Source organism: Lineus longissimus, chromosome 13, assembly GCF_910592395.1.
Source record: "Lineus longissimus chromosome 13, tnLinLong1.2, whole genome shotgun sequence".
Classification (NCBI taxonomy): Eukaryota; Metazoa; Nemertea; class Pilidiophora; order Heteronemertea; family Lineidae; genus Lineus; species Lineus longissimus.
The window spans coordinates 7,706,849-7,725,812 of NC_088320.1; the positions used below are offsets into that span (position 1 = coordinate 7,706,849).

General features: G+C 41.2%; 1 protein-coding gene across 4 annotated transcripts in view; it reads right to left on the reverse strand.

The window, feature by feature from the left end:
- The window catches only part of LOC135497863 (poly(rC)-binding protein 3-like), a 210,199-nt gene that overhangs the window by 181,639 nt on the left and 9,596 nt on the right, over positions 1–18,964 (reverse strand). The gene's annotated exons all lie outside the window — the stretch shown is intronic.

Below are 18,964 nucleotides of genomic sequence, written 5' to 3' on the forward strand. Positions count from 1 at the left end.
GTGTTGTCCTTAATTGAGAGGTGTCCTGATTAGAGATGTCAATTCCTGTTTCGCCCCTGATTCCCATTTCACCCGTGTCCCTTTCTGCCCCATCCGAATTCGTCCCTTATTCCCATTTCTCCCCCTAACTAAAGGAGATTACACTAAGTTAATGCCAGCATCTACTAAACAAAGAAATTCACCAAAAATTTAGAACACATGATTTCTGAACGGATTGTAGCTGACATGACATGCTGTTGTTAAAGATGTATGTTCAAACCTCATTATTTTACCTGGCTCTAGATTATTATCAGGGCGCTCACAGTAAACAACTACATGTACTCTAAACAACAAATGAAGTCAACACCTTACCTTTCCACAACTAGACTCACTCGGCAGATAGTCTGCACAATAATAGTGAGGGTTGACCACAGACATCACCATTTTGGCTCGCAATCAGAACTCTTTCAAAACGAAGTGTATGCCAATTTCGAGGATGGGAGTCTGCTCTCTGTAAAAATAACCTCGACTCCTACACTTAAATTGGCATTGACTTCATTATGAAGGTGTTCCAATTGCTTCAAGATCTCAAATTCCTGCCAAAATGGTGGTGCCTACGATCAACCTTTAACCCACACTGAGCGATTGACAGAACACTGTTCAAGAGGCTGGAGAAAAAGGGATGAGACCCTAGTTGATAGAACTGCCCAGGACAGGATGATGTTAGCATCATATATCTTATGGCTTTTACTCCCAAATCATAAGTTGGGGTGCCCATGCCAGAAATCGCTTCTTTCACGCCATGTGGCACACTGCTGAGATGAAGCAATCCCCACACCAGTAGTTTAATCCTTTGACGAGTGATGCCTTACCCTAAGGCTGGCTTGTAAACCTACACAGATAAAGACAATGGGATTTTGAAAATACTTTCCACATCGCCAAAGAGAAACTGTAAGAGGGAAAGCAGAGTTTGCCTTAGCTGCCAGTACTTATAGCCCCTACAGTGTAGAAAACAGCTGACATCAAACATTCAGCAAGTCACCTCTTCAAAGGATCACAAATCACTCCATAGACCAGACAGGCAGGTGAGGTAGAAACATCTGCATTTACCTCCGGATGACCTTGGTCAGGAAAATATGCACAAAAAACATGGCGTATCATAATTCTGCAGTAAACACCTATCCAGCACTTGTACAAATTATTTTTTGCAAATTTTACCTTGCATCTCAATCAATCAACTGTTAAAAGGTGGCTGTTACAGCAGTAAACTGTTGTATTTGTCAGCGCAGTTTTTGTCCGACAAGGAGGCCATGTGTAGCTGTCATACAAGCCTCTCAAACAGCACCTCAATGCTACTGAAGTCTTCCTCGCAAAAAATTCATATCGCTCTCATTTTACTTGTGATACATTTTAGGAGGCCTTGACATCAAATATATGTTACATGTCACAGCCAGAGGTGCATGTCGCACTGAAGATGAGCCTAGTTTTCTAGTTGGGTCTTCGTTTTATAGAGTCTTAGGTCTTAGGTTATAGACATCCATTGAGTTGCTAGCTTTAAACCATTCACAAATGTAAATTTCTGTACATGCCCCTGTGAAAAACACAGATATTTGCAGAAGAGGGCTATCATGCTAAATGCATTACAATTTGTGACCAAACATCGATAACGCGATTGCAACAGGCCACCCTTGCATCATGAGACACCAAAAACTTCCATCTTCAGAGAGGCAGTGCTGAAACGCGTACATTTTTTTGCACGCGAGATGTTTCTTTGGATATTATGATGGGAGTAATTCAGCTCAGGCCATCATGCAAGAGGCAAATGAACAGCTGCACAAAACAATGCCGGCTTGCGGACTTGTATACTCAATGTTCTCCACAGGGTTTTTCTCAAGGTAGGGCGATACCCTTGATTTTCATGCCGTTTTACCAGCGTGCAACACAAGGTAGGGTGGCCAGCAATTTGAGGTAGGGTGGCCCTATAGGAACCCTCTACAAAGTTCTATGGCAAGGTAGGGTGGCTCTTCCAAGGCAGGGTGGGCCACCCTGACAAATAGCCTTATGGAGAACACTGATAATGCCAGGAGCCAGAAAATCATCTAACGCCAAGTGTGCATGGGAAGGAAAACAACAATGCATCATCCCAAGGCAATACGAGCAGCTGTAGCAAACTCTACAACATGCACAGCAGAGAAAACACACACGAAACAGATTTTCCCGCCATTTTCTATAAAGTGGTCTATTGATTTTGTGCCAGTATTCCATGTGGATTCAGGATATGTAAAGATTATCTAAAGAGGCAGGCACTGAAATCAATGCTCAGATTTCCCATAATGTTTCGCAGTCATCATCGTGAAGTGGAGTCCAAGTTACCAGTCAGCGGAGGTGGGACTGGTACTTCAGTAGTGGTGGGGCTGGTACTTCAGCGGTCCTATGGCGGGACCGACAGGTACCTTGTCAGTTGTAACACATGGATTAACCCTTTGTGTGCAGTAGAGTTCTCAGTGTGCATGGGACCATTCGGTCGACCAAAACTGTAAATGCATCCGGAGATGTATCAATATAAATTTATTAGTCATTAATTGACATAAAGGCATTCATTTTCAGTGTGTGGTGTTCAGAGACGATCAGTTTATAGACAGTAGTCAATTAGAGGCAGTATGCTATCCATCTCGTTCTCCCCATGCTCCTTGATTATGTAAGCAATGCTTGGTGCGATCAAATGAGTTGAATTTCTAAATCTATGTAGTATATCTGATCTGGGAGACAGAGCTGCTGATAGCAACACTGCGGGTATAGGCCAAATGTATACTTCCTCTAGTTAACTGCTTGTATAGTAGAGCCTTAACTGATTTCTCCAGAAAACAAGGGCAGTGTCATTTGACATTACCGTTGACGCACTAAGCTGGTCCAGAGGGGTGGAACAAAAGGCAAAATTTAACCTGTAAGGTGCCTACATGTTCTTGTATAAACAGATGTGCCTGGCTAATTACATGTACGCCGATAGTATGTTTCTTTGCTTGAGTTTTACATGAAATATTTTGCTTCCTGAGCCAATTAGGATAATTGAAATAGGGAACAACTTCAGACAGCCACCTGAAACCGTGTCTGGAGGTGCGGTAGTGTGGTGGCCTGAATCTCTCGACTAGGAGTCTTGATGTCCCTGGTTTGATGACCACTGTTGGCGTGTGATCAGGCAGGCCTTTTTGCACTTCATGCCTTACTCCACCCAGGTGTATAAGTGGAAACCGGTCGGAGATGCTCAGGTTGCAGTGGTGATTGAGCATCTCATCAAAGCTCTTCTTAAAGGTTTCAGGATACAACAGTCCCTTGGCCTTCTACCTCATTAAGATGATGATGAAGATGATGATGATGATGATAGACTTGGCCAGCACTCGGCGAATGCTTGCAATATAAAGCACCATTTAAGAAATTACATTTTTATTGAAACACCCTGTATAAGCCAAGAAACTCATCATCAATGTACAATGCAGGGTGACTGAATCCGTCCACTGAATCAAGTGGAAGGAGGATCGGATGAGAACATCCGTCCATACGGATTATTACCGCATGGCAGTATGTCACCGCTTATTAGCTTGTTGCATTGTTTATTGCTTCTCATTGTCTGCCCATTCAATTACACCAGACGCAGCTGCTGCCCATCGGATAAGACTGCTGTCCTGATAATAATGCCACATCAGGCCGACGCCCTGATTGCACACAACATACATTGTCATGCACCGATTCGGATAACATGATTAATTAACCCTTTCATGTCATAAATTCCCGGGGGGAGGGCAGTATGCGGTTTATTGCAGTTTAGCTAAGGAAAGGCCACACCTTAAAGGGGATTATTCCCGACCGACGTTTCAACCTATATTTTATATTTTCTTGGGCGGTGGAAATGAAAATGAAAGTCTGGTGCAGATCAGTAAGCTTACTGATAAACATGTTGAAAATAGAGCTTACTGATGAACATGTCGACAATAGAGCTTACTGATGAACATGTCAACAATAGAGCTTACTGATGAACATGTCGACAATAGAGCTTACTGATGAACATGTCAACAATAGAGCTTACTGATGAACATGTCGACAATATAGCTTACTGATGAACGTGTCGACAATAGAGTTTGCTAATGAACATGTTGATAATAGAGCTTACTGATGAACATGTTGACAATAGAGCTTACTGATGAACATGTCGACAATATAGTTTACTGATGAACATGTCGACAACAGAGCTTACTGATGAACATGTCGACAATAGAGCTTACTGATGAACATGTTGACAATAGAGCTTACTGATGAACACGTTGACAATAGAGCTTACTGATGAACATGTCGACAATAAAGCTTACTGATGAACATGTCGACAACAGAGCTTACTGATGAACATGTCGACAATAGAGTTTACTGATGAACATGTCGACAATAGAGTTTACTGATGAACATGTCGACAATAGAGTTTACTGATGAACATGTCGACAATAGAGCTTACTGATGAACATGTCGACAATAGAGCTTACTGATGAACATGTTGACAATATGGCCAGCAATAGGGTTCCATTAATCAGAAACTTGCGTACGACCGTAAAATATTCTGCACGCGAAATGTTTCTGTTCTACAGTACAACAGGAGAGAGTGTAAAGGAAGCGACCCCTCAGCAAGGACAGTTCAATCTCCTCCTCCAGCTCCTCCATTAGCGCTACTCTTGAGGGGAAAAGTCATCGATCTGCTCAGGAAAGTGCGGGCTTTTTGTAACGATGATGGGTCTGTCGAGACACGCTGCCGGCTCAGACTCAGTGTATGTAGTGACGATAGATCCGGCTTCCTTTAAAGGCAAAAGCCTTTCGATAAAATTTAAAATTTGTGATTGAATTCGAAATGATTATGAATATGAATTTCAACATTGCCGTTGTTGGGACAGATTACAAATACTATATACGTCAAGTTTCAGCAGAGTTGCAAGCATGAAAACTGACCAATGGCATTTTGTACTAAGTGCATTTCTATTTTTCTAGACCACCAGTAATTACAAATGGTGTATCCCTTTTAGAAGCCAAGCTGTATTTCAGTGAAGGTTGAGATAGATCCAAATGTGTTAAACATTCTGAATATGTGGATGGCTTTGTCGCAAGTATATACGATTTAGGTCGTACTTTTTGAAAGACCGTCACTCTTGTGCGAGAGACCTTGCGATCGGTTCTGCAGTCATGAATCGCTGGTTGCAGTGATTTTAATTGGTCATTTCAGGGCACTTAATAACTTGTTCACTAGAACCTCTCTATTAAGGACAGCCTTGGGACCGACAAGTGCTGTCCTTGATAGAGAGGTGTCCTGCTTGAGGTGTAAAATTAAATGGAAACAACCAATTTGGGACCAAAACTTGTGTTTTTTTAAGAGAGACAGTCCTTAATAGAGAGGTGTCCGCTAAGGGAGGTTCAACTGTACTCTTTCTCAAATGGATTAAAGAAAAGAACAATTTAATCAAATTACACTTTCTACCAACGCCACATTATTTGTTATTATTGAGTTAAGAGCTTTACAGTGTCAACAACGACTCATTACCAATATAGACTGATCTGGTATCATTTGAATTTTCAAAGTCACCTTTGACAAGTGTAAGAGCAGACCAATGATAAATGTATTTAATATAAACATTTGAACAACTAAAATAAACTGTGGCATTGGATCCAAATATTTGCAAATACAGATGGTTGGATGATAATGTTGCTTGCCAATGACCCAGATTTCTCCACCCCTAGTGGGCAAGACAAGAACATGATCTCCACCAGGCTGATCTGGTATGACCCTTAGACCTGTAAACAGACACCATGTCCAACTGAAGTTGCACCAAGGAGGAAGGGGAGAAGATCTAGCCAAGAAAACAGTATTGAGTTTGTCAAATTCAGGAATCTGTGTCTTCCAGGAAACTGTCATATCATGACCTGAATTGTAAAAAGTAGTTCCATCTGTCAACACATCTATCCTCCAGGAGACACGAGCGAAATTTCAAAGCCAGATGACCTTTTACTTGTTGTCATTCCGTACGAACTACAACATGAAAATATATCATAGTTTATAGCCAAGCACATCTTGGTTTTTACTAAGAAGGAAAAAAATTATTAGTTACTTCAATTAGGAGTGTCACTGAATGTGTACAGGATGAATGTGCCCACAAGATGGAACTGCAAGTTGTTGTTTTTTCAACAAATTTATATGAATCGTCTGTTTTTCGTTTTCTTCTTCTTTAATTTGGCAAACCTGCCTTATTTCTTCGCAGCGTTCAAAGTCGTTGCGAGGTTTTTGCGGCGATTTTTGTCCGTGAACACGGTTCCCAGTACGGTAATATTCAAGTCAGGTTCAATATTTTCTTGTCCATGATTAAGCAGCTTGTCACCACACCTCGTCACAACCCAAAGCCAATTTCTTTCCTCATTTGCAACGACCGCCGAAGAAAAACACAACAGCCGCAGATGAAAGGAAAAGACTCGCTCGTCCCGAAAATGTCTTTCCTTTAGCACCGGCTGACATTTTCACGCACAACCGACCAACAAAGTAATATTTGCTCAAGTAATGCAACCTGCACACAAAACACCCAGTTGAGATAGAAAATTCATTTTAATAACAGCCTGCATGTAGTCCATATTCGCCCATCATCGGATATTTTCCCTTGTCAAACACGGCTTGTTGGTCCATAGCAAACTCGCGCTGGCTTTGTCAACCCTGCTAATATTTAAGACGGCATATTTTATCAGGTGGATATTAACGATTAGGCGCATGGCATTCTCCCAAAGGATCGGTGCAGAGCTCATTATCAAATGCGCTATTGCATTAAATCATTGGCAGGTTGCAAGGGATTTGTAGTTCCTCTCATTTCATTATTACTTTAGTGACTCTCATCACACCGTAATGTTGTGCAGTACCATAAACTGGGTGACATTTGCGCGAATTACAGAGCCAAATGTTTGTATAAAATAAGCTCATTTTTTATTTCATGTTGACTTAATTCAACGTTTGGTGCCGAAGTTTAATGGTTATTATATATTACATTGGAACCTCTCTATTAGGGACACTCTTGGGACAGACAAATGCTGTCCTGAATTTAGAGATGTTCTCATTACAGAGGTTAAATTTAATGTAAAATACCTTAATAGAGAGGTGTTCGATAAGGGAGGTTCCACTGTAGAAGTGAAATCTGGGTAAGTTTCATGTGCACATTTGCCTTGCAAACCTCGAAAAAAAATAAACCAGTCATGCACATTACCCGATTTAAACTATCCAGCTTGCATGTCTTATTAAAGTTGCCAGAAAAAACGCGTGCCTCATTCTTACAATAGGCCTACTAATGTGGTGGACATCTTGACCACCAAGGTTTTTACATCTCTGCTTATACTCGACATTGAAAGGGGAATTTTCCAGGGACGAGTTTTCCGGGGACGAATTTACCGGGGACGAATTATCCGGGGACGAATTTTCCTGTAACCAAAACCAAGAGGGTCAGGATGACCAGCAGAGGAAGCTAGCCATTTATATAAGAATCTCTCTTTCAAGGACACCCTTCAGGCAAAGGCACTGGCCCTTGGTAAATGAACAGATACTGCAGCAGAAAATACAGCATAAGAACAGTGACATGAAATACATTTTTTGTATTTTTGAGCTTGTTAGAGAAAATCTATTAGCACAATTTAGTTTCCTATCAGCTGCAGGCGATCTAAACATCCAAACATTGTAAAGCATGACTAGTTTATTGGTCATGCTTTCCCCACTGGTAAATTCTCCAGTCATGACGGTGGTCTATTTTAACAATTAACTATGTCAACACTAATTAGGACTCACGTTTTTATAATTTTTTGTTCATCACGAAACTCAAACGAGAGTGATCTGTCTTTGATAACAACCTGTTTCCCAGTAGGCCTACATGGACAGAGCAGCAGGGATAGTAAGTATCCAATGTGATGCCCATGGACGTCAAGTGCAGTCACGTCACGGTCCTTAGGAATGGGGAAATGACCAACGCCCGACTAGCACTGATGTCCAAGCCTTCTGCTGGAAGAGTGTTTTTTTTGTGAACGACCGTTTAACAGCGAAAGCCGCCCATCAACCACCGCTCAGTGATCTTCCATACTTCCCAGGTACTCTGCTCTGCCTCTTCCTAAATACGTACTGGAGGGAAACGGGCCTCGCATGCTTTCATGACGTCATCACTTTGGAGATGTGATAGTGCTCAGAGCAAAACGTTTTTATGTGAAAGTGATGTCCTTGGAACTGTCCTTACTTGCAAAATATGCCCCTAAAATGGTTGATTTTTGGCCGATTTAAAAAATTTGCATTTCTGTGGAGAGCTATACTAGGTTGCACGCAAGTCGTGGGTACATTGCACATTACTGACGCGAAGCAGGAAGGATGTCAATTGTGACTTGGACTGAACCTTTAGAAGGACTACATTTCAGCATTTCTCTGACAAAATCCTGAATTCTGCCTTGGCATTTTCTTCGGGACACCCTGTGTGCCAACTACACTGATCTATCTCCTTATTCAAACCACACTCTCAGGATGTGACCAAGTCACAATATTTGATTCTCTTCGTCATGAACAGGATGAGGCAAGTCACCATGTTCCAGAATACAGTGTTCTCTTCCTTCCTGCTCATTAGTATGGCTGCCTGCACACAACTGATAAGACCTCATTACGCTTGACATTGCAGAGTTTGCCAAGGAAATAGTCCCTTGACATAATGGCATGATGAAAGATTTGAATTCGATGTTTTTACAAGGCAGACTAAGAGCGTTCAATATTCATCGACAGCTAAATGTTTTCCTTCGAGGCAATTGACGGGCAAGTATTGCCATCTTGTTTTCGACGATATTTTAGAATCAGGTTCAAAATCATAGCAACCTTCATTCATAACACATCTTTCCTTTCCCAAACAGAAGGCATTAAATTGTTCACTGGCATTTCCTAGTCAACATGCCTGATAACAGCAGCCAGGATTATTCATAACACCGATTTTAAAACCTTGTCCCCACTTTCTCCTCGTCCCCATATCAGTGAACCTTCTCCGTCGGTGTGACAATTACGAACAATCATTGAGCAGTTTTCATTGGCTGGTGACTGAACCAGGTCTGATCACATTTCAACTGGGGAAAAAGCCTTTTCCATTTTTTATCATCAAGTTTGAAGAAAATTTTAAAAAATTTCAAAGGCCTAAAAAATTAATAAAAAAAGACACTTTCCTCAATGTCCTCTCCCACCACTAATAACCTCATACGAGTAACATGATCCCACTTTTGAAGCAAGAAAAATAAAACACATTCAGTTGTACTGAAAAATATGTTACTTTACTTCGGCAATTTCAAGACGAAAAAATATTCACCACCACATTAGATCTGGCTTGGGCGTTATCATCAAACATCATCTGTTGCTATTTTATTATCTTTCATCCATGATAGCAAGTATCGATCTAATCTATCCAGTAGAACCTATCTATTACGGACACTCTCTGGACTGACATGCGCTGTCCCTAATAGAGAGGTGTCCTGATTAGAGAGGTCAAATTGAATGTAAGATGTCGAAGAGTAGTTGCCTCAGTGAATCCACAATAAACATGGGTTAAAACAAAACAACAATTGCGATCATTTTTATACTTTCCATGATTCAAGGGTTCATAAATCAGAATATCCCTTGCGTAAGATTGGGCTAAAAATTGATATGATCTTAGAAATCTTGCATTACCTTCTTAATACCTGAAGGGCGAAAACCATAATAGGAAAAAGGCCAAGATTAAGTACTCGTGGTTTCAAATTCCCGACAATGTGCAGCTTCTTTGACTAAGAAACGACCACTGTTTAGGAGAAAAGAAAGGGTTGAAAATTGCTAGTAAGGCACTGGGTCCAAGATTAGCAGAGCAGGAGTGTGGCCCTAAGGAGCTTAGGCCCTAACCATAACACATCGCCTCGGCTAATACAAGTTTATACAAGATCAATGTTGTACATAGGTTATACCAGGCAAAGATCAAATTATTACTCGGTTTATCGAAATGTCCCAATAATAATATCTCTTGATGCATTATAGTTTAGACTTTAGTACCGTATATAAAAGACTTTGTTCAGCTGGATTGAAATTGTTCTGCATTTCCCTATGTATAATGAAAACAGTTCATTAAAGGCAGTATTCATCTTGCCTATAGCTGCAGATCTGCTATAAGCAGTGTAGTCCTCTATAGAAGTCACAATAGTTGGTAAACGGAACCTGACCATCTTTTTGCAAGCCAATATAAACCCTGAGTTTAAACATCTAACCATAGGCATTTATACCAGCCCCCAAAAGACCAACCCTTCACCCTCTGGGCAGTCACATTTCTAGTCAATTATGAGTCGGGCTTAGGGGCACTCCAAGGAGATGCAACAGCTGATCGAGTCAAACAATTTTCCAAGCAGTTCTTGTTCAAAGCCCTTTGACATAGAAGACAACGGAGGGGGAGTTTACATTGCTCTTATAACCCTTTGAAGCCCGATCTCGACTTAAGCCGCCAAAGAAAAACCTCTCCGTTCGCCTGATCTCGACTGTAGTCGCCAAAACCCACTCGGCACCCCTTCACAGAGAACACTTACTACAGCTTTTTGCAACTGAGGTATTCCGAATGAGAACTTTGGTTACGTACTGCGGTAGCTGAGTATGATTTTCATAGGCCTATAAGGTATTCCAGGGTGAAAATATGAGTTCTGTGAGTATTATGGCGTCAAAGGTGATGTAAACAACATTTTGCTTCGGAAACTTGGGCTCTATGGGGTGGTATTTCTGTGGAAAGTCGGGCTACAAAGGATTAACTATACCATGGAAAGGTAAGGTACACTGTGTAGTGCATAACCCAGTACATGGAAAAAAACCAGCAGAATTTACCCAAATGATAACAAGCCACGTGGAGAAACAAACAATCGTTTCCTTGCGGCCTGATATCGAGATCTGTTCATTCTACATTCTAAGTACGTTGTTTAAGCAGTGATTGTGGAATAATAAAGGTATGCTAAAGTCAGTATTTTTGTGCGAGTCTTTGGTGTAGAGTTGCCTTCGAGCTGAAGCTTCAAGGATTCCAGGATGCTCCAGGTGATCAATGTTCAGATACAGTGCAACAACAACAACCTCTTGACTCAGCCAACCTAAAAACGATCAAATTTCCTTCAGACAAAGCTTGGCAAAGATACGACGTAGTTTATACAAGCTATTTCTGCTGAAAATCATACCTTATGATGACGTGGCACAAATTAAAACTTGCTTTTCACTCCCGAAATAAATGTCCCGAGGGGGTTGGGGAAATTCCGTCAGCTGAATGCATAGCCAGGCAAGCCCGCCAAAAATCGAACTCTCAATACCACATCACGTCTCCATCAAAACTTATCAGAAGTAACACCCAAATATCTCGTAGTCCAAGGTCCAAGTCAGTTATAGTACACCAAGATGGTGTATCTTGTTCAGCATTATTGTCTTAAAGGGGTACACCATTCGTCCACATGTATTTACTTTTGGTCCAACTATTTCTCTTTTTCCTATTTCTAACTCCAGGCGACGCCAATGGTCAGTCATAATGCATGCCACATGCATGCGTGCTGTATGGAATCAGTTTGTGTACCAATACTGCCCGCAGTACATAACCAAAGTTGTCATTCAGAATACAAGTGAGTTTTGGCGACTATAGTCGAGATCGGGCAAACGGAGACGTTTTTCTTCGGCGACTGAGGTTAAGATCGGGCTTTAAAGGCTTAAGTTAAAGTAAGATCCATGATCATGGTCCACAGTGTCATCAAACCATTACACTACAGTACGCAGCACCCTAGGACAAACACAGCTTTGCTACATGTAGGGTGTATACATGTATGTATACACCCTACATGACCGATACCCAAGGTGGCATACAGTCCCCACACTGTATGTGTGCGCAATGATTGGTCCAAATATCAGGATGTTTGGCCAAAACAATGTCAATTTGCGCTCCGTCCAAATCAAATATTTGAAGAAGAATTCACAGGTCAGAGATTGTTTTATCTACATATAGGACAGAGCCATAATGAGACAATAGCCTTAATGTCCCTAGTGCATGCTGACTGTGTGATAACATTGCCAAGGATTTATAACATGGTCACATACTTCATGACTCGGGGTAGCTGAGAAATGAAACTGCATCAAATTACAAAATTTAAGTTGCTATGTTGAAGTTTCATGTGGCAACACCACTTGAGTCACATACTTGATGACTTTTGGTGGTTGAGAATCAATCCTGCATGAAATTACTTGATTCAAGTTGTTACAGTCCAAATCACAACTGATCTCCGTCCTGCTTCTCGTCAGTGACGCACAATGTATGTGAGTTACGTGCCAATGATGCACCAGTGATGCATTTCGCGTAAATTACGTGAGACCTATGCTCGACCTACGCGTCAATGACGTGCCAATGACGCACTCATGACGCGAATTTAGGGATGACGATTGTGATTTGGACTGTATGTTGAAGTCTCATCTTGCAACACCCCTGGATCTGACAATCAAAATAACCAACCAATACCTTGTATCATTCCAATCTAAACTTGATCATAGGTCACAGCCTAAGACACAAACTCCACAATTTAAGCCAGCATAAGCAACGAGCAGGCACCCATCATTTCATCATTTACCCCTCCACTTACCACAGAATATGCTGCTACACACATGAGATATAACGTCTGACGCATCCCTAACCCGATCTAAGATGAATCGACCTCATCTGATGAATCTATTAGAGCTCTATACTAATTAGTTCCTTCATGAATGCCTCACATAGCTCAGGTATTTGTACACGCGTTTGAGCGCACTATTGACTCGAGCTGAGCCAATATTCTTGAGAAAGACTCTGCCTTTATGTGACAGCTCCATCCATGCACCAGACTACCTTGTACGGTTATCACCCATGTAGCAGATTGGCGCGAGGCAGACTATTCCTAAGTTATATTAGCCATGCGGCGGCTATCTCAAATTCTAGGCACGATAGCACTACCGCCACGGATTAACCATTATTGCTTCACTGTACATCATGGATAACATGAAAATGCCCAGGGGGAGAGGGGCACTCGCAATTCGAGTTTAGAGCATCTTTTGATAGACATTCTCCAGTGGGCACAACTCTCTGGAATCCTCACCCCATTTTGCTGGCAGATTTTTCATTCTTACCCTATGCGGGCATACATTCACATACACAACGCCTTAGATTTGTGTTTATATACCTCCAGCAACTCGAGTTAAAGGGGGACTATAGGCAGGATCAGTAGGCCTAGGGTTAAATTGGCCATCTTCAGGTGACCAATATCCAGTAAGGGAACTGGGTCATGTTTGATTCAGCACTATATATTCCTTGCCCTGGCATGAACAGTTTTGAAGTACTGTGAGATGGGAGTGACCCTTTTGGCAACTTTGGGTAACTTTATCTTGCCTACCTACAGTGAAGCTGCTTCCTGAAGAGTGGGAAATATGACCTGATTTGGAAGTTTTGCAGTGTTCTTCACAAGGCTATTTGTCAGGGTGGCCCACCCTACCTTGACACCTTGGAAGAGCCACCCTACCTTGCTCTAGAACTTTGTAGCGGGTTCCTATAGGGCCACCCTACCTCAAATTGCTGGCCACCCTACCTTGAGTTGCACACTGGTAAAACGTCATGAAAATCAAGGGTATCACCACCCTGAGAAAACCCTGTTGAGAACACTGTTTTGGTATTTGAATTTGGGCGGATTTAAAGTCTTTCGGTGCTTCCAATCAAAAAAAAAATTCTTTGTGGTTGTTATTTTCGCAATTCGAGGAAATTTGCTAAATCCAGAAAAATTAAATGCCCGCAAACACTCGGTCGTTTTCAGTGTGGAGGTACATAATATATGAATATGTTAGTTTAGCCATTAACCAGATTTCTATATGTGGGCGCAAAGAAAGAGTTCCAGCTGCACATCTTTCTTCCCACCACAAGAACAATATTTGCACAGGGCAGGTTGCCATGGACTATACCATGAGAAAACTCCGCACTCTATTGTGGTGACAAAAAGAAACATGAGCAGCATCTCCTTCACATAAAGTGACTAAATCAAGCTTTGTTTGGATATTGCGTGACATTCTAGTTACTAATGTTATTTCTGCTCTCAGCATGGCCTACTTGATGTAGGAGAGAAGCTGGATGAGGAAGTCACCTCGATGCAGTGGTGCGGTAATCTGACTAGCAGTCATGAGGTACCCAGTTCAATCCCCACTGTGAGACGTAAGACTCCAGACAGGTCACTTTGCCTTGCATGCCCAACTCCACCAAGTTTTTAAATGGGTACCGTTCAGAAATGCTGAAAAGTTTCAGCTTAGACTAGGTAATAAGTGTGAAGTGCTTTGAGAGTGTTGTACATTTCAGAATGTTGTACATTATGAAAGCTATATTAGAACTTCTATTTCTTATATCTGAAGGGAGCCTATCAGTTACTAATACCTCAACCAGAAAGACAGGCTGTACCAATATTTTGCCTAATATATTTCATCTTTACACAATTCCTTTTATCCAGCCAATAACTCAATCTCTTTTAAGGGTTGACCATAGGTACCGCCAATGTTTTGAATCCTTCAAAACATAGTAAATGCTAATTTCAAGGGCGGGAGTCTGTTCTTTGTTTTCCAGAGAACAGCCTCCCATGATTAAGATGAGCATTCGATTCATTTGGAAAGCGGATTTGGAGGTCTAGCCAAAATAGCAGGACCTAAATGCAGGTTGTTGCCTCAGTATCACAAGGGACTTGCATTTCGAGTTGTCAGATCATGATCTATTTATTTTAAAGAAGCACAAACAACATGTGCGGCCACTGATTCAACCCTTATCACTTTTTCATCACCGTGCAGAACTGTCATTCCAGGCAGACACAAATTAATAATTCCTGTGATCAACTGCAATTTCATAGATTCAATTATCGATCGAAACCCTAGGCCTGCACACAATACAGATTGGACTGCTGTTCAGGTTAGGCGAGCAGTCCATTGTTTATACCAGATGTACGATGACAAATCTCTGCATGTCTCTATCATTATAATTTCCACAACAGCTGTTTTGTAATGACATGGTGACATCTTGCAGCTCAAACAGACCGATCTAACATCCTACGAGCAGAGCATTTAACAACCCCTTCGACCTCATAGGGGGTGAGGCATCTAGCCGAAGGTCACTCAAAAACAGAATCTGTATAGATGACGAATTTCGCTGCTATCAGACTTCGTTAAATGCAGGCCAAAACCTCCCGATTCCTGTATTTGTTTGAAATGGTCATCTCAGACATGGAAGGGTTAGCAGCAAATGCAATCAGCTGATAATGGAGTGTAGTGTCAGAGAGCAGCCACACGTATCAGACGAAGCAATATACCTTATTGACCAGTTGGCAGTGACTAATGGAAATAAGATTATTGGCACAGTACATCAATACCCAGCACTCGATCTACCTTGAAGGAAAATGGTGTAGAGCAACTATGATACTATACAAGAGGGCTTCTCCACCAGCACTTTGACATTCATCATTCAATCACTTTAAAGGTTATCCTGAAGGAATTGATACCAAACTGGGTGAATAGGTTTTCTCACCAAACGCTGCAAGGGTGGAGCTGAGTATCTATCAATGCATCCAGAATATTGGCCAAAATCTTGGCTACGTCTCGGTATTGGTCTACATTTTAGCGCCACCCTCGCGCCTTGTCGTGAGACAACCAATACCTCCAGTTCGGTATCAATTCCTTAAAGATAAGGAACACCTCACCCTTGGGATAATAATTGGCCACATGCACTTCCATATTTTCAATTTTCGCGTAGAACACCAATTATCGCTAGCTTGCACCGTTCTACTTTCCATCGCATTAAAACACGCATGTGATTAACTCTAACGATTCGCGAACGAGCACTCGAATGGTGAAAAATGTTTACCGAAAACAGAACACAATTTCGTCTTTTCAATAACGCACCGATATTAGCTTCAGAGGAGAAGTGCACGACATCACATCAAGAGTACTCAACGTTACGAGCATTTGAGGGCAAATAATGTTTAGTTATTGAGCACGCTGTTTATACATGGAAGCATATGGCATGCTGCAACATTCCAATAAAGAATAGTCAAAATTCAGTAGAGGCAGAACCATGAGGGCCGAACCATGAACCAGCGGTCTCCACTCGATTTTTTTTTGGTCAGGTGGTAAGCTAAGCTTTTGTGGAGGTTGAAGTTTTCCTCACCTAATAGTCTGGTGGTAATAAATTTTCTAACCTTTTTTTAATAGCAAAACCATTGCAACTTCAAAGAAAATGGTCTGGGGTCTGGCGGTGAATGTAAAAATTTGATTTTGGTCGGGTGGCCCACCGGACCAAAGCAGGCAGTGGAGAGCACTTGTGTCCATGGTTTAAACCTCCTCGGTAAATGAATCCTCTGTATATCACAAAATGCGTGTAGAAAGTAATTAAATCGTATTTCATATTTCTCACCAGAGAGGGCGCTTTATAGATCATTGCAGGGTTATTATCATTATCATTAGCTTTTTTTAAAATAAAATGGTAGGCCTACTGTAGTGAAAACCTATGCTTGCAATATATTACATCTACACATGATTTCAATTTCATGTTTTTTATGTTTATTTGGTTTGTTTCGTTTGGCTTGTTTCATTTTGGGCGGTTTCAACCTTTCTATGTACTACCAGCCTAAATGGGGAAACTAACACATCATGACTCACTTCCAAGTACAGAACGTGTTCTTTAGATTGCATCCAATATTTTTCAAAGAGTAGAACATGTACATTGGTTAAGATGGAGAATATTGTACATGATTGCCAATTATGGGTCTGGGAGTAATGACGAGTTTGGCAATAAAATATCAAGTGTCATCAACGAGTCTCTCAAAACACAAAGTGAACAATACACAGGCCAAGTAACTAACTATGCATGACTTCTGAAGAACAGCCTGTCGGACCGGGCCAGTCCGAATTAAGGGTTCCACAATATGTTTTGATGGGAATAGTCGATGGATGGAAGAAAAGAATCTCCTTTCTGTCTCAGTCACCAAGTTGGTGAATGTATAAAGCGCCCTGCACACAAGCGATTTAAATCGCATGCAATTATAATTGCTCATTTACGGTGGTTGTTACAAGAATCGCTGACTGCATATCTGCTGTCAATATCAAATCCAGCAATTACCGGTTTTACTCGCAGAAGAGAGATATTTTTGTTGCACAAAGCAGCGATGATAATCACTGGTCATAGCAACTTAAATCCCTCATTTATTTGACACTTACAATAAAAGCTAGGTACAGTTCAGGGGGGAATTCTCAATAAGGGTTGGCCATAGGTACATGTACCACCATTTTACCTAGAACTTGAAATCTAAAAGCAATTGAATCTCTTTCAAAACAAAGTGAATGGCAATTTCAAGTGTGGGAAGTTGTTGCTCTAGCTTTGTTTTATAGAGGACAGCCTCCCAGGTTTTAAATCAGATTTCACGTCATTTTGAAGGAGTTTTTATCGATTTTGGATGTCAGGTTCTAGCCAAGATCGCAGTTCCTATCGCCAAACCTAAAACTCGATGGAGCTCTAGAGTTGAACAGTTACCAGAACAATAACGCTATTGCACATGCATACCATCGTACAGCAAACACAATTTCCGCTAAAACACATTTTCAAGTTTTCAGTCAAGCCACTGGCTCCCCTCCAAGTGAAAAGGCCCATTATACAATCTCAATGTCGCAGAACCAAAATATTTATCCAACTGCTATATCACAACACCACACTCTTAAGTGCGGTTTTTACTACAACAATCTATTAACTCAATCATATGATTGGCGTCTATAAAGACTGAATGGACTTAATGACGCATGTTGGTTTACACACCTCGAGGACAAACACAGGCATGTCAGGGCTTTTTGTCAGAAAAACATTTTGACTTAGGTGTTTTATTGGGGGTGACTTAGTGGATTGTTTTGAAACAAGTGGTATGGTATCATAATGTTCATGTTGGGAGTTCAGTCGGTTTTTGAGAAATGGTCGAAAATAAAGGTGCTTGAATCCTGCGCTTACTTACATTGTCAATAGATATTTATGTTTGAACATGTGACATTGGAGAACATCTGGGTCGCACGGGACTTGAACCCGCAGCCCTGAGGTTGCCAGAGAAGCACTCTCCCGACCGAGGTAAAGGGACTTTCCTGCAAGCTTGGATTTGTAGTATTGTGTCATAATTCCAAACACCACATTGACACGTTGCATGCATTCAAAACTAGAACAAATTTTCAATCTGACCGGTATGAAAAAAGATTGTCAATTTAAGCTCAAGCTAAGTCCCTTTAAAAAGAACATAGCAACTGAAAATCCTGAAATAAATGTGCAACAAATTTAATAACACATAAATAACAGGACCAGATTTGTGGTTGACACCACAACAGTTTAATGAAAGTTTGGCTTAAAGGCCTACGCCATTCGTAGAAAATTTGAAATTTGAAATTGAATTTGAAAATTTCCAATTATGTACATGCATACACCTACAAAATACAGATTTCAGAATTGCTGTTGTGCAGACAGATACACAAGTAATAGAACCAAGTTTTAGGAAATTTTCATCCACAATAACTGCACTATGGCATTGTGAAAAAGTCCTATTCTCCAGGACTAGCAATTACTAACGGCGCACCCCTTTAATGGCCATATTCGGTAGAGACAGAAAAGCAACATGACCCATCCAACTCCACCATCTCACTGGGCCCGACATGACAACGTGAGCCATCACATCAGTGAGGCACAAGCAACAAAACGAAATGCACACAGACCTGAAAAGGGCAAGGTAGGCTCTCAGAAATAAAGCTTTTTCAGCTTTTGAAAAACCGTTACGTTACCGTTTACAAACATGCAGCCTGTAGAATTCTTCCAGCAAAGTGAAGTAAAGGTTTTTCACATTCTCAATATTATTACCATTAGAT